The sequence below is a fragment of the Odocoileus virginianus genome, chromosome 15 (assembly GCF_023699985.2).
Source record: "Odocoileus virginianus isolate 20LAN1187 ecotype Illinois chromosome 15, Ovbor_1.2, whole genome shotgun sequence".
In the NCBI taxonomy this organism is placed as follows: Eukaryota; Metazoa; Chordata; class Mammalia; order Artiodactyla; family Cervidae; genus Odocoileus; species Odocoileus virginianus.
In genome coordinates this window covers 51,652,240-51,675,400 of record NC_069688.1, presented here as the reverse complement: position 1 = coordinate 51,675,400, position 23,161 = coordinate 51,652,240, and the positions used below count along the sequence as shown (strand labels likewise).

The 23,161-nt window shown below is 44.8% G+C and overlaps 1 protein-coding gene and 1 non-coding gene across 2 annotated transcripts in view; one reads left to right on the top strand and one right to left on the bottom strand.

Annotated features, from left to right (window-relative positions):
* Positions 1-1,556: 1,556 nt before the first annotated feature.
* LOC139038549 (U6 spliceosomal RNA) lies at positions 1,557-1,663 on the bottom strand. Its single transcript, XR_011491590.1, has one exon. It is a non-coding gene; the product is annotated as a U6 spliceosomal RNA (small nuclear RNA).
* Positions 1,664-11,882: 10,219 nt separating this feature from the next.
* Positions 11,883-23,161, top strand: part of MATN2 (matrilin 2) — a 169,292-nt gene continuing 158,013 nt past the window's right edge. Inside the window, 1 exon segment of the mRNA XM_070477357.1 lies at positions 11,883-12,272. The gene's annotated coding sequence lies outside the window, so the exon portion shown is untranslated.

Here is a 23,161-nt window from a genome sequence, read left to right as displayed (position 1 = left end):
AGGTCTTCAGGTCGTGTGGCCAAAGTATTGGAGCTTCAGCATCCAGTCCTTCCAATGAATATTCAGGGTTGACTTCCTTTAAGATTCACTGGTTTGATTTCCTTGCTGTCCAAGTGACTCTCAAGAGTCTTCTCTGGCACCACTGTTAAAAAACAGTTCTTCAGCGCTCAGCCTTTCTGATCCAACTCCAACATCCATACATGACCACTGGAAAAACCATAGCTATGACTGTATGGACCTTCGTTGGCAAAGTGACGTCTCTGTTTTTAATACAACACTGTCTAGGTTTGTCATAGCTTTTTTTCCAAGAAGCAAGCATCTTTTGTTGCTGTGGTCATGTTAGGTCTCATAAATTAAATCTTTCTTTCCTGCATATTAGTGTTAGTCTCTCAGTCATGTCCGACTCGTTGCAACCCCGTGGACTATAGCCCACCAGGCTCCTTTGTCCTTGGGATTCTCCACGCAAGAGTGGATTGCCATTCCCTGCTCTAGAGGATCTTCCCAACCCAGGGTTCAAACCTGGGTCTTCTGCATTCCTGCATATAGTCCCCTGCAATAAATAATAATGGCAGCTCTAACCGTGCTTTTATCAACACTCCCAGTCTTCTCTTGATGATGTCAAAACACTGCTTTTATCAATGATCCCAGTCTTTTCCCTGCAGCTTTCTATGTGCCAGTCATGCTGCTAAGCACTTTACACATAACTCTTAATCCCCATCTTACAGATGAAGTAACAGACTTTTAAAATAACTGATCCCAAGTTTCTACAGTACATGGCAGAGCCAGGATTTTGTTGCCAGTTGAGTCCATCTAAGCATCTATTTCATATCTTTGAGACATCAAGAATCTCAGAATTCTGTACCTAACCTCTCAGTTCTTACTGACAAGGTTGATTTCTACTAACTGGAATGAAGGCATTGCAAGAAGGAAGGCAAGTCACGTAAAGCCATGTGAAGTTTGTACACTTGGGGTGGATTTTTTTTACTAGAGGTTTGTATTGTACAAGTAAAGCTGTCACTTTTCTATTTAATCAGGCTTAAGCATGTTCTGTGAATATCAGCTTTTAATTCTTATAAGGAAAATATTCAGCTAGGAAGAAAGATCAACTGAGGTGGGCCTTTTGGAGTGGTTAATTGTTTTAAGTGAGCGATTTTCCTTTGAGAAAATTAGACACTACTTTAAAATGCATTTGTTCATCTTTTTTTTATCTTTTTTTTTTTTTTCGGCCGTGCTGGGTCTTTGTTGCAGAGTACGGGCTTTAGGGGTGCAGTCTTCAGTAGTTGTGTCTTTTTGGTTTAGCATGTGGAGTCTTTCTGGACCAGGGATCTAGACCATTGGCAGGTCAATTTTTGTTTTTTTTAATTGAAGGATAATTGCTTTACAGAATTTTGTTGTTTTCTGTCAAACCTCAACGTGAATCAGTCATCGCTATACACATACCCCCTCCCTTTCGAACCTCCCTCTCATCTCCCTCCCCTCCCCGCCCCTCTAGGTTGATACAGAGGCCCTGCTTGAGTTTCCTGAGCCATACAGCAAATTCCCGTTGGCGATCTATTAAAAATATGGAACGCATCACGAATTTGCGTGTCATCCTTGCGCAGGGGCCATGCTAATCTCCTCTGTATCATTCCAATTTTAGTCTATGTGCTGCCAAAGCCAGCACTGGCAGGTGAATTCTTAACCTCTGGACCACCAGGGAAGTTCCTGGACTGATTCATCTTTTAAGAAGGCTATGTGCTATAAGGTTCCAAGTATAAGTAAGTAGATTAGTGATGTAATGTGTTTACATTATCTTGGAGGAATAATTGTTGCCTTGAGACCCAACTCTCTTGCCTTCCCTTCCTGCCCTAAAAAGCCTATCCCACAGGGTCTGTTTCCACATTTACCAAACAGAGGCAGAATACAGCCCTCTCCCATGAAGCTGTAGGCGTTCTTCCACTCTGTGAGGTTAATAATACACTAAATCATCTGTGTCCCTGAGAGCCAGCTCCCTTGAACATCTTAGGAGTGAATCCAGGTCTGACTCTGACATCAGTAAACTTGTGCATTTAAAAATAAAATTACATGAGGGAATTTCCTGGCGGTCCAGTGGTTAGGATTCTGCACTTCCAATTCAGTGGCCCAGCTCAAGGAAGATCCCACAAGGCGCAAATAAACAAAATTGCATAAGTAATATATTGCAAGAAAAAATAGAAAATAAAACCAATAATTTATCCTTTGGGTCTCATCTTGAATGTCACTGCCTTCTGGAAGCCTTCTGTGCCCTCTAGTCGGGAGGGATTCATTTTCTGTTCTGCCGTAGCATTACATAGGCTTCCCTGATAGCTCAGTTGGTAAAGAAACCACGTGCAATGCAGGAGACCCTGCTTCAATTCCTGGGTTGGGAAGACCCACTGGAGAAGGGTAAGCTACCCACTCCAGTATTCTTGGGTTTCCCTGGTGACTCAGCTGGTAAAGAATCGCCTGCAATATGGGAGACCTGAGTTCGATCCCTGGATTTGGAAGATCCCCTGGAGAAGGGAAAGGCTACCCACTCCAGTATTCTGGCCTGGAGAATTCCATGGACTGTATAGTCCATGGGGTTGCAAAGAGTCGGACATGACTGAGGGACTTTCACTTTCATAGCATAATATACCATAGCATCCCAGTCAAGGCACACCTTACATTCTGGTTCCTGTCACCTTTCTCATCTGTCCTCTCCAAGTAGATTAGAAACTCAGAGACTGTGTCTATGTTCTTTAGTGTTCTGTCCCCAGTGCCTGGCATTTGTTTGGCAGATAGAAGCTCAAACATAGTCACTAGAATAAGAAGAGAAGGAGCATAGGAGAGGAATTAAAACCATCTGTAACCCCACTCGTGGTAATTGTGACAAATTCTTAACAATTGTACTCAAGCTAAACAGAGACTACTTTTTCCAGAAAAGACCTCTGGGGGCATAAAAAGACCTCATTCCTGTAGACGGTAGGAGGGAATGAAGGGAGATCTTTCCACAGACCCTACCAGTGTGTTTACTGTGGGTTGGGATGGGGTGGTGTCTCAACCTCTAGAAGTGGTAAAGGTGGTGGGCAAAACCGAGCAATACAGAAATAGAAGGACTGATCTCTAAAGAAAGATTAAAGGACAGCTGAGATGAGGGGATGGATGACACCCTGCTGCAGTTCGCATTCAAAGGGAAATGGCATTCTTAGCTCAATGCTCGTAATCGAGTTCTTTTGTGTGAGTTTAATGCAGGAGGGCTCTGAATGAAAATTTAAATCACTAGATGTGTGGCTCCCTTGAACTTGCTCTTTTCCCTTTCCTAGTAGATCAGTGTATTGTTAAAACAACCAGTAACCCAAGTCTGAGACCCTCTGGAACTCTGAGGACTTGGGGACGTGAGGGAAAATTCCGAACAGCCAACTTGCAACTTAAGTTCAGCTGATACCATTCTACTTCCTGGGCATTTCAGATTTAAATAAAACCCCCAAAAGCCTATCTGTGATAGAGCATGTTTGTCTTTCAGCCTTTACAAGAGTAATCTCAAGATTCCATCAGGAAAGCCTTGTGCATTTCCCTGTGGCGGGGACCACAAACACTAACCCAGAAGTCCCCGCCAGCTGGCAAGTCCTGCGGTGGAAAGCAGTAATCAGAGGAGGAGTGTAAACTCCAGGACCGGTGTGTGAGAACACAGGAATAGGAGCTGAGGAGCGGGGCAAGAAGCCCTTCCTACCCACGTGCAACAGACCTGCTTCCAGGAAGGAGAGCATTCTGAGAGGGGCGTGCAAACGTGGAAGAGGAGCGGTCTGTTTCAAAAAAAGATGAAAATGTGTTTACGTGAGGACTCAGAATTAAAACCTACCCTCTTCCCATAAACCCAAACTTTATTAAGATGCAATTCACATGCCATAGAATTGCACAACTTAATGGTTTCTTAATATTATCCAGTCATTGCAACTGTCACTACAATCAATTTTAGAACATTCCCATTACCCTTCAAAGAAACTTCTCATGTACAAAGAGTCACTCCCCCTTCTTCCCCCAAACTCACCTCAAGGCAACCACTAATTTAATTTCTGTCTTGATGGATTTCCCTGTTCTGGACATGGAATCATACAGTGTGCAGTTTTGGGTGATCTAACTCTCACTTAGCTATGCTGTTTTCTAGATGTATCCATTGTTGTAGCACATATCAGCATTTCAGTCCTGTTTATTGCCAAATAATATTCCATTTTAGTTATCCATTCATCAGTTGCTACACATGAAGTTTATTCTCACTTTTTGGCTATTATGAATAATGCTGCTATGAACATTTGTGTACAAGATTTTGTATAAACATATGCTTTTATTTCTCTCTTCTACATACCTAGGAGTAGAATTGCTGGATCTTATGGTAACTATATGCTTAAGTTTTTTGAGAAGCTGCCAAATTGTTTCCCACAGTGGTTGCTCCATTTTATGTTTTTACCAGCAATGTTACTAGGGTACCAGTTTGTCCACATCCTTGCCAACACTTGTTTTTGCTCATCTTTTTTTTTATAACAGTCATCCTAGTGGGTGTGAAGTGATGTCTTGTAGTTTGGTTTTTTGCTTTTGTTTTTGACTGCACTGCGTGGCATTTGAGATCTAAGTTCCCAGGCCAGGGATTGAACCTGTGCCCCCTGAAGTGGAAGCACAGAGTCTTCATCACTGGATCATTAGAGAAATCCTTTGTGTTTCTTTCTTTCTTTTAATTAGCGTATAATTGCCTTACAGGGTTGTGTTAATTTCTGCTGTACATTGAGGTGAATCAGCTACATGTATACATGTATGCCCTCCCTTGGCGTCCCTCCCACCCCTCTAGGTCATCCCAGAGCGCTGAGTTGAGCTCCCTGTGCTATATAGAGGCTTCCTACTAGCTGTCTGTTTTACACATGCTAGGGTATATATGTCAGTCCTAATCTCCCAATCTGTCCTACCCCTCCTCCCCCTCTTGCATCCATATGTTTGTCCTCTATGTCCACATCTGCAAATAGGTTCATCTGCATCATTTTTCTAGATTTCACATGTATGCATTAATATACAATATTTGTTTTTCTGACTTAATTCACTCTGTATGACAGACTCTAGGTCTATCTACATCACTACAAATGACCCAATTTCATTCCTTTTTATGGCTAAGTAATATTCTATTGTATATATGTACCACATCTTTTTTATCCATTCATCTGTTGATAGACATTTAGGTTGCTTCCATGTCCTGGCTATTGTAAATAATGCTTCAATGAACATTAGGGTACATGTGTGATTTTGGGTTATGCTTTTTTCAGGGTATATGCCAAGTAGTGGGATTACTGGGTTGTATGGTAGTTCTATTTTTAGTTTTTTAAGGAATCTACACACTGTTCTCCATAGTGGCTGTATCCATTTACATTCCCACCAACAGTGGAAGAGGGTTCTTTTCTCTCCACACCCTCTCAGCATTTCTTGATTGTGGATTTTTTGATGATGGCCATTCTGACAGATGAAAACAAGTCTAGGGGCTTCTCTGGCAATCCGGTGGTTCCCTGGTGGCTCAGCTGGTACAGAATCCACCTGCAATGCTGGAGACCTGAGTTCGATCCCTGGGTTGGGAAGATCCCCTGGGGAAGGGAATGGCTACCTACTCCAGTATTCTGGCCTGGAGAATTCCATGGACTATTCCATGGGGTCTCAAAGAGTCGGACAAGACAAAGTGACTTTCACTTTCGCTTTCATTCTGATTAGTGTGAGGTGACATTTCATTGTAGTTTTGGTTTGTATTTCTCTAGTAATTAATGATGTTGAGCATCTTTTCATGTGCTTTTTGGCCATCTGTATGTCATCTTTGGAGAAATGTCTATTTAGGTCTTTCACCCATTTTTTGATTGGGTCTTTTTTTTTTATAGTCTCTTGTGTTTTGATTTGCATTTCTGTGATGGCAAATATTGTTAATCATCTTTTCACTTGCTTATTGGTTATCTGAATATCTTCTTTGTAGAAATGTTTATTCAGAAACCTTGTCCATTTATTAATTTATTGAATTTAATTTAGAGTCCTTTGTATATTTTATATACAAGTCTCTTATCAGTCTATGATTAACAAAAAATTTCCCTCATTCTTTTAAAAAAATTTCCCCCAGTCTTTTTTTGATAGTGTCCATTGAGGCACAAAAATTTTTAATTCTGATCAACACCAATTTAACTATTTTCCTTTTGTCATTTGTGCTTTCAAAGTCATATCCAAGAAACCATTGCCTAATACAAGGTCATGAGGATTTACTTCAGTATTTTCTTCTAAGAGGTTAATAACTTTAGCTCTTACATCTTTGATCCATTTTGAATTAATTTTTATATGTGCTATGAGGTCACGGTCCAAGTTAATTTTTATCCATGTGTCTACCCAGTTGTTCCAGCACCAATTGAAATTCTTTACCCCATTAAATGGTCTTGGCACCTTTGTTGAAAATCAATGAACTGTGAATGTGAAGGCTTATTTTTAAACTCTCAATTCTAGTTCAGTTGATTTTATGTCTATTTTATGCAAGTACTACCTTATTTTGATTACTGCAGCTTTGTAGTAAGCTTTGAAATTAGGAGTCGTGGATGCTCCTAATTTGTTCTTTTTCAAGATTATTTTGGCTACTCTGGGTCCCTTGAATTTCCATATGAACTTTAGCATCCACTCATTAATTTCTGTAAAGAAGCCAGCTGGAATTTTGATAAGGATTGTGTTGATCTATAGATCAGTTAAGGGAGTAGTCCATCTAAACAATATCAAACCTTTCAATCTATGAATATGGGATATCTTCCCATTTGTTTAATATCCTTTCATTTCTTTCAACAATGTTTTGTAATTTTCAGAGTATAGGTTTTGTACTGCTTTTGTTAAATCCTTTTCTAAGTGACTTATTCTTTTTGATGCTATTTTCAGTGGAATTGTTTTAATTTCATTTTCAGATTGTATAGAAATATAATTGATTTTTGTCTATTGATCTTGTATCCTGCAACCTTGCTGAACTATTTCCTTAGATCTAATACTTTTTTAGTAGATTCTTTAGGATTTCTATCTACCAGATTGGGCTCCCCTGGTAAAGAATCCACCCACCAATGCAGGAGACATGGGTTCAGTTCCTGGGTCGGGCGGGAAGATCCCCTGGAGAGGAAATGGCAACCCACTCCAGTATTCTTGCCTGGAGAATCCCATGGACAGAGGAGCCTGGTGGGCTACAGTTCATGGGGTCACAAGAGTCGGACACAACTGAGTGACTAAACCACCACCAGCACCTACCAGATCATGTCTTCTGCAAATATAGTCTTACTTTTTTCTTTCCAAGCTGGGTACCTTTTATTGCATTCTCTTGCCTTGGCTAGAACATCTAGTCCAATGCTGAACAGAAGTGGTGAGAGAGCATGTCTTTGTCTTGTTCCTGATCCCAGAGGAAAAGCTTTCAGTATGTTAGCTGTGGATTTTTTGCAGATGTGCTTTACTAGATTGAAGAAGTCTCCTTATACTTCTAGTTTGTTGAGTGTTTCTATCATGAAGGAGTGTTGAATTCTATCAAATACTTTCCCTGCATCTACTGAGATCATGTGGTGTTGGTCTTTTATTCTGTTGATGTGGTGTAGTACACGGACTGATTTTCAGAAATTTTTCTGACATATTCTCTGCTCCCTGGCTAGTCTGGAGTTAGTGGTGAAGCAGTGTTGGTCTGTGCCCTCTCATTAGGCCTGGCCAGGATGCTGAGCTGTCTTAGAACTTTTGCTTTAACTAAAAGAAAATCTCAGTTCTTTCACACTTTGGTTATTGCATCTTCTTTTCAACATCTTTTTGTTCACAGATAGTGTTCATGTAGCCAGTAATGTTCTGGCACTTTCTGTACTTGGGAATTGCTTTGTCAATTCTTGCTTTAAATGAGACAAGACATTTCCATTGCTTCTTTTCAGAGTGTGCTCTACCAACAAAAAAATTGTTCGCTTTATTGCATTACATCTTATTTTTCTCCATCTTATGATTTATTGTGGCTCTCAGGAGTTCACTGCCTTATTCCTTATTCTTTCCACTGGACCATCTGTAGTGTTTCCCCTTCTATTTGGACCCCGCTAATAACTGTGTCCCATTTATTTTCTCCAGCAAGACAGAACGTAGAAAAGTTCTGACTTCTGATATTTTTGTTATTCTTGAGTTTATTGAGCTCTTCCAGCATGCTGGAGGATTTTATAGGACAGATACACATACTCATTGCCCAAGTCTCCTGCAGTCTGATTTAACACCAGGCAACCAACGCAGACAGAGACTCAGCAATGGCAAAAGGTGAGAAGGCGGTTAGCTGAGTGTCACAGGCACAAGGCTATTGCTTCTAATAGTAGACTGCTTTGTGCCAATTCCTGGGCTTCAGGAGGAAAGAGGCAACAATCTGTGTCGCTGAGTGATGTGCATGCACAGCAGGTCCATCCTCCACTTCAAAAGTGGAAACTAGTCTCCAGGGAGACGGGCAATGTTTCAGCCTTGTCAATATCCAAGAACACAAGTCAGATTTCCACTCTATCTTGCCCAAGTTTTAAGGCTCCCCAGTCCATCTTCCTATTTCATTTTTGATAAACATCCTTATCAGCCCGATTTCACAAGAAACTACTGTAAACTCCAGGTTAAAACTGCAGCAGCCCAGTCTCTTCCACAGCACGACCTAGGGAAGATGTGTAAACAAGCTAAAGAGGGCCTGGTCCCTGCCCTCCAGAGCCTCCGGTCCAAGTTCAAGGTCACAGCAACACATTGAAGTCCACTTGCCAAGGTGGGATGATATGTTTATTTAGAAATCATTTCACTTGGGGTGATGTACCATCAGCCAGCCTGTCCTCAAGGGGACCCTCTGACACAGAACCTGCTGTCCATGTTGAGGGGCATCTGGAAGGAAGCCCCCCCCCCCCCCCCAGGTGTGAGGGTGCCTCACCCAAGGCTGGAGTGGAAACCCAGCCACTGCGTCTGCAGTGCTCCGCTCTCTCCCTTCTCTCCTGCTCTGACCAGCTGGCAGGTGGCCCAAAGGAGGGAAGGCTCCTCTCCCAGGTGAAACGTCCTGCCTTCTACTTGAGCGGGATGGGGACGAGCTCCAACAGTTTACATGGGACTCACACATCAAGCCCCTTCGTGGATCACAGCTTTGTCATGGCAAAGGGGCTTGCAGTAACTCAATGAAGCTATGAGCCATGCCATGCAGGACCACCCAAGACGGATGTGTCAAAGTGGAGAGTTCTGACAAAACGTCGTCCATTGGAGGAGGGATTGGCAAAGCACCCCAGCATTCTTGCCTGGAAGATTGCATGGACAGAGGAGCCTGGCGTGCTCCAGTCCATGGGGTCGCAAGGACTTCAACACAACTGAGCACACAACCCAACAACAGTCTCCTAGAGAAACACAGGGCGAGTGAGGGGACATCGCAGCTCTGGGTTCCTCTTCTTGTTCTGCAGAGCTTGCCTGGTATGGCCCTATCTTGTCAACAAAAGCGATGTTTCTCTTATCAAGGAAAAGAAAAATCAGTACAAGATTTATTTTAGGCTGCGAGTTCTGTGAGCCCACCTGTCTGGTCTTTGTGTTGCTCATGTGCTGGTCCTCTTCTGTTTGATAGTCTCATTTTAATCTGCCCTCTAGGAAGGATTCTAACACAGCACAAAACAAAAGGTTCTACTGTTTACAAGGAACAAATGAAACAGGCAAAGTCTGTAGTTGAGGCTCTTCATGAATGTGAGGTCTGGGTCAAACAACTGCCCTCCCACCCACATCCTTACTCCACAGTAGACCCCCCTGCTGGAGACAGAAGTGAGTTGAACCCAGTATAGCCATCAAAGGGTAAGTCCTGTCAAGAGTTACAGATTCTAACTAACTCAAGAGTCCCAAGATCCTACACACCCCCGTTCTTGTCTGCTTGTGTGAGTGCCCAGGTAAGAACTGGAACCATAGCCCCATACTTTTTATGAATAAGGTTCTCTACACTAAGCCAGTAGCAGAGCCTCTGGTAGAAAAGGCAAGTTTGGACTTTGCCTAGCAGCCTTTATTATCAAATTGCATTCACCCCCAAAGGTAACTGGGAAATGAACACCATTGTTTTATTCTGATGATATTTCAGGATACTGAACTCACTTTTGTTTCTCCTTTTTTTTTTTCCTTTTTCTGGCAGACCTGAAGATCATTTCACAAGGTAGAACAGCTCACTGACCTATTTGACTCAGCCCCAGGCATACTTTGTACAGAGACTTCTTCTGGGGAATTCTGATAGAACTCCCTGGGGCAAAACATCCATCTTAGTTGGCATACACCAGAATCACAGAAGTCTGTTACTAAATTATAATTCGTTAACATTTGGAAGGATTTCGGAATTGCTATTGTTTCCCTGGTAAATTACTGGATCATACTGGTGTCTTGGAATAAGGCAATGCATTTAAACTGTAAGTTTCCATAAACTGTAACTCAACTTCCCCAGCTCCTAAGGGATTTTCACTGGCTCAAACTCAGGAAGAATTTTCATTTGTGGGATCCAAGACTTCAGAGACCAAACATTTCCTGAAGGCTTTCCTCTGCTTTCTGACCTCCACCTACCTCCTCCCAAAGACATACAAAGAAACTATTTCTGATCAGTGCAGGCAGCCAAGAGTGCCCAGTGTGCCTAAGGTACGGGGTAAGGGAACAGGAATCCAGTATTCTTTCTTGGCTTCATGACACTACTGAGCTGCCTTGATGGCTTGAGTATGTTGACCCCTTGCCTTATGGCTAGAATTTTAATTACCCATCTGGAGTTTTCCTGAAGAATCGCTTTTGTACATGTTTTTTTATTCATATTCCAGAAACCAGATCATCAAATAAGAAACCAAATCATCAAATAATAGTGATGGTTCGGTGTCAGGCAGCTAAGAGCACTTAAATGATCAGACTCTGGCACCCGACATTTTGAAACTCGTTAATTCCACTGCCTCTGCCCCATAGCTTGTTAAAGCCTGAACTGAGTGGCTGGGTTAATGGTTTGGGGTTATAACTTTGGCGTGATTATTAGAAGATGCCCGAGCCTGTTGGCTTCTCTGGTGGCTCAGGCAGTGAAGACTCTGCCCGCAAGTCGGGAGACCCAGGTTCGATCCCTGGGCTGGGAAGATGCCCTGGAGAAGGAAATAGCAACCCGCTCCAGTATGCTTGTCTGGAGAATTCCATGGACAGAGAAGCCTGACAGGCTACAGTCCACAGGGTTGTAAAGAGTCGGATACGACTGAACAACTAACACACTAGCCTGTTGTACAGACCCCCACTCACCCCAGCTGGCCAGAAGCAGAGAGAGCTGGCAGACTGGCAGAGCCAGGCCCCTTCCGTGCCACTGACCAGCCCTGTCTCCTGCATCCCTCCAAAATCCCCCCCCCCCCCCACCCCCGGACCTCTAAGGTCATGTTCCCCTCACTTTACCAAACTGCAAACATCTTTGCCTATAATTTCAGAAGTCTGGCCTGGACCAGACCTTCTCTGCTCCTTCAGGGTGTGAACCCTGTTTCCCTTCCCTCCTGGCATTCTGACTCCCCTTCCCACCCTGGGGCCTGGTCTCTGGCCAGTAGACGCTCTGCTAATATGAACTGGCAGCGGTGCTCTGGGCACTGCCAAGACAGCTCCTGGCACTTGTCACTAATTACCCCAAATCTGGCCACTTTCTTCTTCATCATCATCGACGAGCGACCGATCATGCCCCTCGGTTCAGGACACGGGACCCTGTCACGCCTGCCTTCCTCCAGGAGATGCTCTCCATCGCCCCCCAACCACCTCCCACCCCGCCCCCCGCCAAGCCCCCGGAGCTCCTGGTTGTTCTCGAGCCTGCGGGCCCCGACCCCGGGAGTCTGCTCTCCGCCTGGGCTCGCGCAGAGCGAGGTAGCAGCAGGCAGGACGCGCGGCCAGGGCGCCCGGTTCCCGGGGCTGCCTTCGGGGTGGGGCGGTCCTCGCGCCGCTCCGTCTCCGCGCCCGCCCCGTCCCCAAAGAGGACACCCCTCCTCCCGCCGGCCCGCTCCCCACCCTCCGCGGCGCCGCCTCCCCCGCCCGCCCGCGCTGGCCCCGAGCCGCCCCGGCAGCCAGCGAGCGAGGGGAGCGCTCTGGGATGGGACTTGGAGGAAGCGGCCAAGGAGGAGACAGCGGCAGCGCCTCGGGCTTCTTCCCCGGCTCCCACGAGCGGTCTCCCCGAGGAGAGCCGTGGCTCTCGGAGCGGTGACGAGGCCGGCGAGGAAGACCCGGGCGGCTGCGCCCCTGTCTCGCTTCCCAGGCGCTGGCGGCGGCGGACGCAGGTGAGCGAGGCGCGCTCTCCCCGGGGCCCCCGCCTGGCCCCGCGGCCCCGAGGCGCGGACCGACCGACCGACCGTCACTTACCGACCGACAGACGGACAGATAGGCAGGGCTTGGGCACCCACGCATGCGGGCGCTGCCCCCAGGCTGGCGCCCGGCCTCCGCCGCTCCGCGCGGCCCCCGCCGCCCGGCGCCCCCAGACCACCACCTCTCGCCCCAGGCCCATGGTTCCCAACCCCTCGGGGCAGACCTAGAGCCCGAGAGGGACGGCGTAGCTGCGGGACCCCCGGCCGGGGGCAGTCGGGCCGCCGGGGCCGGGGAAGCTCCGCGTGTTCTCCCCGCGGTGCCGGCGCACCGCGCGGCAGCCACCCCGCGGGGTCCCGTGGGGGCGCTGTGCCCCGCCGCGGGGACGCCCGGCCCCGGGCTCCGCCGACCCCCGGGAAAGGCAGACTTGTGGAGCGCGGATCCGCGGTGATTCCCGTTCGGCTGGCGAAAGGATCGATACCGACTCCCCGCCTCGGCGGGCTTGGTCTTTTCATGCTCGTGCCATCTGCATTTTGTTCTTGGTTCTCTATGGAGCTAAAGCTCCAGCTTCCTTACGTGTTGGGGAAAGGAAAGAAAGGTGAGGGCATTTGTGGTCGTTGCCAGAACCCCCCAGGATAGAATGGAGGAGGAGAGAAAAAGTGAGGGAAGCCCCCCACCTCTCCCGTTAAGGTCTCCGGGACTGGACTCACAGGAAGATCGCTCCTCCGGAACACACTCCCGGCCCTGAGCAAACCCAACTGACCGAGTTCCAGATCGTCGTAAATCAGGGAGCTGGGCCGTGTCTGCACCAAGTGCATTTAATTGGCTTCCAGCAGCGGGGCAGCCAAGAGACCGGCAAGAGGCTGCAGGGGGGTGGGAGTGGGGGTCTGGTCAAGACCAGAGACTCTGGGTTGGCCTGCTGAGGTTCAGACCCTGACTGTGAGCGGAAGTTTACAGGTTGGTAACCCTGGAGTTACCCAACTACTCTATGCCTCACTTTCTTCATCTGTCTAATGGGATGATCGATCCCTACAGGGCGGTGAGGATTAAATTCGAGTGCTTACAACCGTTCCAGGCATCTTAAGCCTAGTTCCATGACCTGCCTCTCCAGAAGAGCAAGGCATTTCTTTCTAGGAACACAGCCACCTCCTCTCCAACTCAGGAAGCTAGGCTCTGAGTGGATACCTGAGGCTGGCAGATGATCCGCATCTATTTAACTGGAGTTTTGCACTCAGGAGCACGCCTGCATAGTTCTCCCTGCCTGCTTCTAACAGGACAGCCTCAGAAAATCATATTGCTGTTCCAAGATGGGTTTATGGTCTGGAAAGTTTCCTTTCAAACCCAGAAGCTTGATCCCTTGGAATTCCCTGTTGAGACTGCAGATAGCTATCTGTGGTTCTTCACCTCTGTTTTCCCATCTGCCCCCAATTTTTTTTTTTTTTTTTGCTGCCAATAGAATTCAGGCAGGCCACTCTTCTCTACGAATCCAGGGTCCCTGGCTCTGGAGTCCAGTGCCCCTGGAGGCACTGTGGCCGGAGCTCAGTGACCAGAGGTGTAGAGTCCACCTCGGAGACACCCTCAGATGGCTGCCATGCCCTGAGCTCCACCGTCACCACGTATCTCCGTTCATCAAGAGGTAGTTGAAATGAGGCTGAAGACTTAAAGAAGCGGGAATCGAAGATTGCTTCTTCTTTTTAAAAAAATTTATTTATTTTTGGCTGTGCTGGGTCTTTGTAGCTCCAAGGGCTTTTTTCTAGTTGGGGAGAGCAGGGGCCACTCTCTAGCTGTGGTGCACCAACTTCTCATTGTTGGCTTCTCTTGTGGAGTGCAGGCTCTAGGCATGCGGGCTTCAGTAGCTGCAGCTCCCCAGCTCTTGGGCCCAGGCTCAGTAGTTGTGGCCCATGGGCTTCTTTGCTCCACGGCATGTGGGATCTTCCCAGATCAGGGATCGAACCCATGCCCACGCCGCCTGCATTGGCAGGCAGATTCGTTACCACTGAGCCACCAGAGAAGCCCTGAAGTTTGCTTCTTGAAAGATAGAGAAGGAAGAAGAGGATCACTGAAGGTTCTAGGAGGAAATCCCCCATTTTTCCTAGAATCAGCTCCAGCTGGGGCCTATGAGAAGGCCAGGGGTGAGGAGGGGTGGGAATGAAGGAGGGGCTGAGACAGGCAGTGAGGGAGCACCAGGGTCAGCGCTGGCCTGCAGGGGCACTGGGTGTGAGACTGGGCGGGCAGTGAGGGGTGTACGCTGGGACTCAGGGCTGAGTCGCTGTTTGAGAGCAGCCAAGTGTACTGGAGTCTCGGATGCTTTCTCTGGGACAGGACTAGTGGCCTCTGGTTTTTAGCATGTGCATTTGAGAGAGTCCTTTCCTGGGACTCCCTGTTTTTAGGGAAGCTCTGGAGGGCTCCTTTGTTTGTAACATGTGGGAATAAGTCAGGAGGGTCAGAAAAAGAGGGGGTGGAAGTGCCAACGAGCTATCCTTGCTGTTGCTGGTAAACAGGGCCAGAGAGGCCCTTCCAAAGGACCAGTTGCCACTTGGAGCTCCAGCCGTGAGGTCATCTTTGAACCTGCCATGTGGTTTGGCAGACAGCCACCGCTGCCTTACCCAGCAGGACCCTGAAGGGGATTCAGAGAGAGAGAAGGGCAGGTCTGCGCTCCATCCCAGAGGCCTTGGTTGTTGGTGGTAATGATGCAGACAGTGATGAGAAGTTGTGGGGTTATGACCTTGATCTTGGCACCTGAGGGACCGAGGTTCTGATCTCAGACCTGCCACTCATTACTTGAAAGGATTGCGAAAAGTTACTGAGACTCCCTGTCTCAGTTTCCTCATCTGTAAATGGGAATAGGACTGTTGGGAGAATTAAATTAGTTAACACACATAAAAATGCTCAGTGTAACACCTAGCTCAGAGTCAGTACTCAGTATTAATTACCTATAATTATTGTTATCTGAGCCTCAGTTATGTCATCCATCAAATGGGATGATGCCATCTGTGTCACAGTGTTGTCATAAGGGTTAAATGAGTTAATTAACTGTGAATTAATCTGCCAGTGTAGTATGTAATAATGCTCAGAGTGAACTGGTTGAAAATAAGATTTATACCAAACTATCTGCATGTAAAAGCAGTGGTTGAGCAGGTGAGCTAGCTAACATTTTTCAAAAGTTCGTTTAAGAGTCTTGTCAGAGAAAACTTTACCCCTGGGGGCTGTGGCTCACTCCCCACTGGAATACCCCACCGCTATTTTAGGTTACTGTACTAGTTTCTTCTTGCTGCTGTAACATGTTACTACAAACTTAGTGCTTAGAGCAACACAGGTTTATTGTCCTTCAGTTCTGCAGGTCAGAAGTCTGAAATGGGTCTCACTGGGCTAACATCAAGGTGTCGGCGAGGCTGTGTTCCTTCTGGAGGCGCCGGAGGAAGTCTGTTCTCTTGCCTTTTCTGGTTTGTGAAAGCTGCCTGTGTTTCTTGGCTCCTGGACTTTCATTCCATCTTCGAAGCATAGCAGCTTCCAGTTCTCCCCGTCCTTCCCCCTTCTTTCCGCCCCCTCTCCCTCGCACTTCTCTCTCTTATAAAGACCCTTGTACTTACTTGGGGCCGACTTGGATAATCCAGGCTACTTTTTCCACCTCAATATCCTTAGTTAAATCACATCTACAAAATCCCTTTTGCCACAAAAGGCAAAAACATATTCACAGATTCTGGGATGATTAGGTCATAGACATCTTTGGGGGCATTATTCTAATAAACAGTTACTATCAGAGAAAATGATGTCGATCAAAGGATTTTATCTCATTTCTTTTTAGGGCTTGTCCCGGCACCTTCCCAGTTAGGTGAGTTTGTTTTCACTTGTCTAAAAGATGAGATGCTCAAGACCACAGGGGTCAAGGCTAAGGGTCAAATCTTTTGCGAGCCCTGGGTTTCTTCACATGCAATTCTCGAGTTGCTGCTTTTAGTTTCTCCCTTTCCGTGACAAACCTTAACACTGGCCCCTCAGAAAGGTCTCCTTTTCTCCATCAACAGTGTTTTCTGATTTTTCTAATTCCTCTTCTTCTCCATTTCAGTGAAACATAAAGAATGCCCCCATCCCCCAAGATCTCCTCTGAGAATATCACCACCTTTCTGAGATTCCCTAGACAATGTCTGTATTAGTTTTCCATTGATGCTGCAGTAACTTACCACAGACTCAGTGACATAAAACAAGTTTATGCAACCTATATGTCCACTGACAGATGAATGGGTAAAGAAGATGTGGTATATCTAGCTGAATTACTCAGCTATAAAAAAGAATGAAATAATGTCAATTTCAGCATCATGGATGGACCTAGAGATTATCATCCTAAGTGAAGTAAGTCAGACAGAGGACAAATATTATATGTTATCACTTATATGTGGAATCTCAAAACATGCTATGAATGATACAAAACAAAAATAGATAAACTCAAATCTTAAAACTTAAATCTTAAATAGATAAGCTTAAAACAGGAAATAAACTTATGGTTACCAAAGGGGATAGTGGGTGAGTGGGGAGAGGTAAATTAGGCATAACACACACATTACTAAATATAAACTAGGTGAACACCAAGGATCTACTGTATAGCACAGAGATCAATACTCAATATTTCATAATAGCATATAATGGAAAAAAATCTGAGAATATATATACATATATATGTATGTGTGTGTGTAAACATACATGTATGTATAACTGAATCACTTTGCTATGCACTTGAAGCTACCACACATTGTAAACTAATTATATTTCAATTAAAAAAAGTTTCTTATCTTCTGTTTCTGGAAGTCACAAGTCTGAAATAGTTCTTACTGGGTGTTATACTTTCTTCTGGAGGCTTTAGGGAAGAATCCGTTTCCTTGCCTTTTCCAGCTTCTAGAATCCCTCCTCATTGCTTGGCTTACTGCCTCTTGCCATCTTCAAAGCCAGCAATGTCAGGCTGAGTGCTGCTCATGCTGCTTCCGTCTTACGTTTTTGAGGACCTTGACAGCTACATTGGGCTCACCTGGATAATTCAGGATACTCTCCCTGTTTTTTTTTTTTTCTTCTATTTTTTAAATTGAGGTATAATTGATATACGGCAGCTCCCCATTTTTAAAGTCAGCTGATCAGCAACCATAATTCCCCTTTGCTGTGTAATGTAATATATCCACATATTCTGGGGGTTAGGACTTGGACATCTTTGGAGGGACATTATTTTGCACATCCCAGGGCTTAAGAAGGAGTTCCAGGTCGGGACCACCAGTATAGCCTTATTCTTTTTTTTTTTTTTAGCCTTATTCTTATTAACATCCCTTCCAGTGTGTACAGTAGCCCATTCAAGAGAGAACACCCATTAAACTTCCTCCAAAATCTCTGCTACAGCTCACATCTCTCCCTGAATCCCTTTGTCCATGGAATGTTCTGGGAGCAAGGGGGGCAGGACTAGTACTATACACACTTCATTTATCAAGTAAACTTATAATCAAAAGCACATAGAAAACGATACAAAAAAACCCCGTAAGGGAACAGTTTAATGGATCTTTTGCAAAATGAACACTCTCATGTGACTACCTCTCAGAATGGCACCCCAGAAGCCCCCCTTGCACCCCCAATTAATTATCATCTCCCCTAAAGGTAACTGCTATTCTAACTTAGCATTACCTGTTTTTTAAGTAAACATTTTACAGAAGCACACATATAAGAAAGTGCACTAATCAGGGACGTAGCTGGATTATTTTTCATTAATTGAGTAATCATAATTTCATTAATGAGTAAGCACTGAGTAATCTGCAGAACATTTCTAGCACTCCACAATCAGACCTCAGCTCCTCTGCTTTAAGGACACTTCTCTGAAGTTGTACACGCAGGCTAGGGGCAGGACCCCAGGCGGTAAGAGCAGTTCCAAAGCTTTTGGAGGAGTCTAGGTGAGAAATCGAGAACATCGAGCATTGCCGCAGTGGCAGGACCTGCTGGGAGGTCTGGAGCGGGGAGCTGGCAGACGTGAGAAAGCGTCCACCCATGGATGTGATTGTGACTCGAGGAAGACATGGGAGCTGAGGCCAAGTCTCCTGTTACCCTTGACCGTGGAGTTACCCTTCCATGAAAGGACTCAAGCCTGTGCCTGGAAAGGCCTGGCTGGCAAGCAGGCCTAGACCACAGGGTGAAAATCACAGTCAACATCAGGTCAACATCTCAGCGTCTAATACTGAGCGTGTCCTGAGCACCACAACCTTGAGTCCGTCCAAGCAGAAGCTGGGCTCCACTTGCCAGCTCTGCGGGAGCTGGGGATTCTGGTCTGAGGCAGGGGACTGGCAGGAAGGCCGCAGGGGCCGGCTGGTATGAGAGAGTCCCGGTGGACACAGTAGCAGTTAGCGTGGACCCAAGGTATGTCAACGGAGCAGCCACCTATGAGGGACAAAACTACTGTATCTGATGTCTAAGGACTTTCTGCACAGAGGAGGGGACTCAAAATCTCTTTTTTTTAGCAAGTAGGCTGGCTGCCTGAGAGATGGCGGGGGTAGAGTCTGGGCTTTGTCACTTAACGAGCTCTGAGGCCTTGGGGGAACATCTTTCCCTCTGTGGCTCTTGGTGTCCTACCCAAGGAATTGGGAACTAGAGTGGTTATGAGACCACATGAGATAATAATACACAAAGTGCCCTGCTCACTTCCGGGCCCATAGTAGGCACTTGGAAAATACTAGAGCCTCAGCCCCTTTCTCATCCAGGGGCAGGGTTTACGGCCTGGGAGGGTGTCAGGCCCAGGCTTCCTCGGGAGAGCAGCGTCGTCCAGGCCTGTGATCTGGTTTAAGCTGGGAAACGTGGCTTCCAGGTCACGCCTCTCATTTTATAGCTGACTTGTTAAAGCCCAGAACGTTAAATCACCTAACTGAGGTCACAAGGCGTGTTGAGACAGAGCCAAGCCTCTCCTCTCAAGGCCCCTGGCAGGCAGTGTTGGCTCCCGTGAGATTCTAGGCGCCTGTCAGTTGACTCGGAGCAGTGATGCTTAGAAGTTATAGCTAAGACGGTCAGAACAATCTCCTCTCTCTCTCTCCTCCACCCTCTTGGTAAAGCTAAATGAAAAGACTCATTGTCTCCTGGAGAGGAGAAAAATTGCTAGAACAAAAGTCAAAACTGTTTTTTTTTTTTTTTTTTAAATATTCTTTCCATGCCCCCAAATACTTCATGGAATCTGTTCTGATTGAATTAACCTCTATTTCTCAGTACAACAATTCTTCTTATATGCCCATCTATGAAAGGAACTGTTTCAAACGTCATTCCATTTTCTGGTGAGAATTGGCTCTGGCTTCTGTTCTTCAAATGCTAGCAGTTATAGATGCCACACTGAGAAACAATGATTAATGTGGGCTACATGTACTGACTTATTTTTTCTTGTTTCACTGCCATTGAATTGTTTAAAAAGGTCAATCTTGTCAGATATTAATACTGTCATACTGGTTTTATGTTGACTTGTATACACTATCCTTTCCCCTATTTCTTTAGATTTTTTTTAAACAGCTTTTTTGAAGTCGAACTTAAACAATAAAATTCTCCACTTTGGGATCTTTCCTGGTGATCCAGTGGTTAAGAATCTGCCTTGCAATGCAGGGGACACAGGTGTGATCCTTGGTCAGGGAACTAGGACCCAACATGCCATGGGGCAACAAATACCTGATGAAGCCAAAAATAAATATTTTTTAAAAAGAAAAAAAAACTTCAGTTTTAAGTGTATAATTTGATGGGCTCTGACAAATGTATAGAGCCATGTAACCTCTATCACAATCATGGTGAATACTTACATCATCCCCCAAATTTCCTTCCTGCCTCTGTGTTGTTCAGTCGCTCAGTTGTGTCTGACTCTTTGCGATCCTATGGATTGCACCACGCCAAGTTTCCCTGTCCATCACCAACTCCTGGAGTTTGCTCAAACTCATGTCATTGAGTCAGTGATGCCATCCAACCATCTCGTCTTCTGTCGTCCCCTTCTCCTCCTGCCTTCAGTCTTTCCCAGAATCAGGGTCTTTTCCAATGAGTCAGCATTTCACATCAAGTGGCCAAAGTATTGGAGCTTCAGCTTTCAGCATCAGTTGTTCTAATGAATATTCAGGATTGATTTTCTTTAGGATGGATTGGTTGGATCTCCTTGCAGTCCAAAGGACTCTCAAGACTCTTCTCCAACACCACAGCTCAAAAGTGTCAATTCTTCAGCACTCAGCCTTCTTTAAGGTCCAACTCTCACATTCATACATGACTACTGGAAGAATCATACCTTTGACTAGACGGACCTTGTTGGCAAAGTAATGTCTCTGCTTTTTAATAGGCTGTCTAGGTTTGTCATAGCTTTTCTTCCAAGGAGCAAGCATCTTTTAATTTCATGGCTTCAGTCACCATCTGCAGTGATTTTGGAGCCCAAGAAAATAAAGTCTCTTACTGTTTCCATTGTTTCCCCATCTATTTGCCATGAAGTGATGGGACCAGATGCTATGAACTTCATTTTTGAATGTTGTTTTAAGCCAGCTTTTTCTTTCTCCTCTTTCATCTTCATCAAGAAGCTATTAAGTTCCTCTTCTCTTTTGTCATAAGGGTGGTGTCATCTGCATATCTGAGGTTATTGATCTTTCTCCTGGCACTCTTGATTTCAGCTCATGGTTCGTCCAGTCCTGCACTTCGCATGTTGTCCTCTGCATGTAAGTTAAATAAGCAGGGTGACAATACACAGCCTCGATGTGCTCCTTTCCCAATTTTGAACCAGTCCATTTTTCCATGTCTGGTTCTAACTGTTGCTTCTTGACCTGCAAAATTTCTCAGGAGGCAGGTAAGGTGTTCTGGTATTTCCATCTCTTTAAGAATTTCCAACAGTTTGTTGTGATCCACACAGTCAAAGCCTTTAGCATAGTCAATGAAGCAGAAGTAGATGTAGCTGACCTTTTCCCATCCAATCCCCTGAGATCAAATCAGAACCATTGATCTTCTTTCTGTCATGGACTGTTGCCCTTTGTTGGATGTCACATAAATGGAATTGTTCTGTGTGTATTCTTTTTGTGTCTGGCTACTTTCACTCAGCCTAATTAGTTTGAGATTCATCCATTAATTGGTAAGTATTAGTCCATTTTATGGATGTACCACAATTTATTTATCTGTTCATTAATATATGGACATTTGTGTTCCCAGTGTTTAGCTTTCACAAAGAAAGTTTCTATGAGCATCTGAGTATGTCTTTGTGTAGATGTGTTTTTATATCTTTTGGGTAAATATGTAGGTTTCTGGATGGCCCAGTTTGCCCAGGGCTAAGTTTTCTGGGATGAAAGGCTTTCAGTGCTAAAACATAGGCAATTCTAGGCAAACCAGACCAGTTGGTCACCTTGTGTTGTCTCATTTGGGAAATGTATGTTGAACTGTATGAGCAACTGCTGTATTGTTTCCCTAAAGGACTGTGTCATTTTGCATTCTTACCAGCAACATATTAGAATTCCAGTTTTTTTACATTTTTGTCAATGCTTGGTTATATCAGTCTTTTAAATTTTAGATATTCTGGTGAATTTGTCATGGAATGTCACTGTGATTTTTTTTTTAATGTTTATTTATTTATTTTGGCTGTGTGGAATGTTAGTTTTAGCTCAAGGGATCTTTGGTCTTCACTATGGCACTCAGGATCTTTAGTTGTGGAGTTTGAGATCTAGTTTCCTGAGCAGAGATCGAACCCAGGCCCCCTGCATTGAGAGTGCAGAGTCTTAGCCACTGGACCACCGAGGAAGTCCCTGTCATTGTGATTATTAATTTGCATTTTTCTAATGACTGAGAATGTTGAACATTTTCTCATATGTTTATTTGTTTCCTGAACGTCTTCTTTGGTGATGTGAGTGTTCAAATATTTTGCACATTTTCAAGTGGGTCATTTGTATTGTTACAGGGATTTATGTCTGGAATATAAATGATATATAGATATATAAGGATATATGTCTTGGAAATCTTTTCTACCAGACTGTGACTTGCTGTACCATTGCATTTTGAAAAAGGAATTTTTAAAATTTATTTTATTGAAGCATAGTTGATTTACAACATTGTGCTAATTTCTGCTCTACACAAAGTGACTCAGTTATACATACATTCTTTTTTATATTTTTTTCCATTATAGTTTATCACAGGATATTGACTATAGTTCCCTGTGCTATACAGTAGGACCTTGTTGTTTACCCAGTCTATATACAGTAGTTTGTATCTGCTAATCCTAAACTCCTCCACTCCTCTCCCCACTGGCAACCACAAGTGTGTTCTCTCTTCTGTGGGTCTGTTTGTTTCGTCGATACGTTCCCTATGTCATATCTTAAATTCCACATATAAGTGGTATCATATGATATCTGTCTTTCTCTTTCTGACTTCACCTTAGTATGATAATCTCTAGGTCCATCTATGTTGCTGTGAGTGGCATTATTTCATTCTATAGAAAGAAAGTTTTAAATACTTTAAGATCCTAACTTGTATTTTTAAATTATGGACTTGTGTGTCATTATTTTATTACAGTAGTCATAAGTCAGCATCAAAGTTAGTAGAAGGTACTTTAAATGGCTCAATATGACACAATTAACAATGTGTACTTCATATTAATTGGTTTGATTGCATAAAGATAATAACAATAGCTGTCATTTTTTGGACACTTCCTATATACCAGGCAGTATTCTATATGCTTTATTTTTTTAATTTATTTAGTTTTAATTGGAAGATAATTGCCTTGCAATATTGTGTTGGTTTCTGCCACATATCAACATGAGTCTGCCATAGGTATACATATGTCCCCTTCCTCTTGAACCTTCCTCCCACCTGCCACCTCATTCTATGTGCTTTATATATTTGAGCTTATTTAATTCATAGAACAACC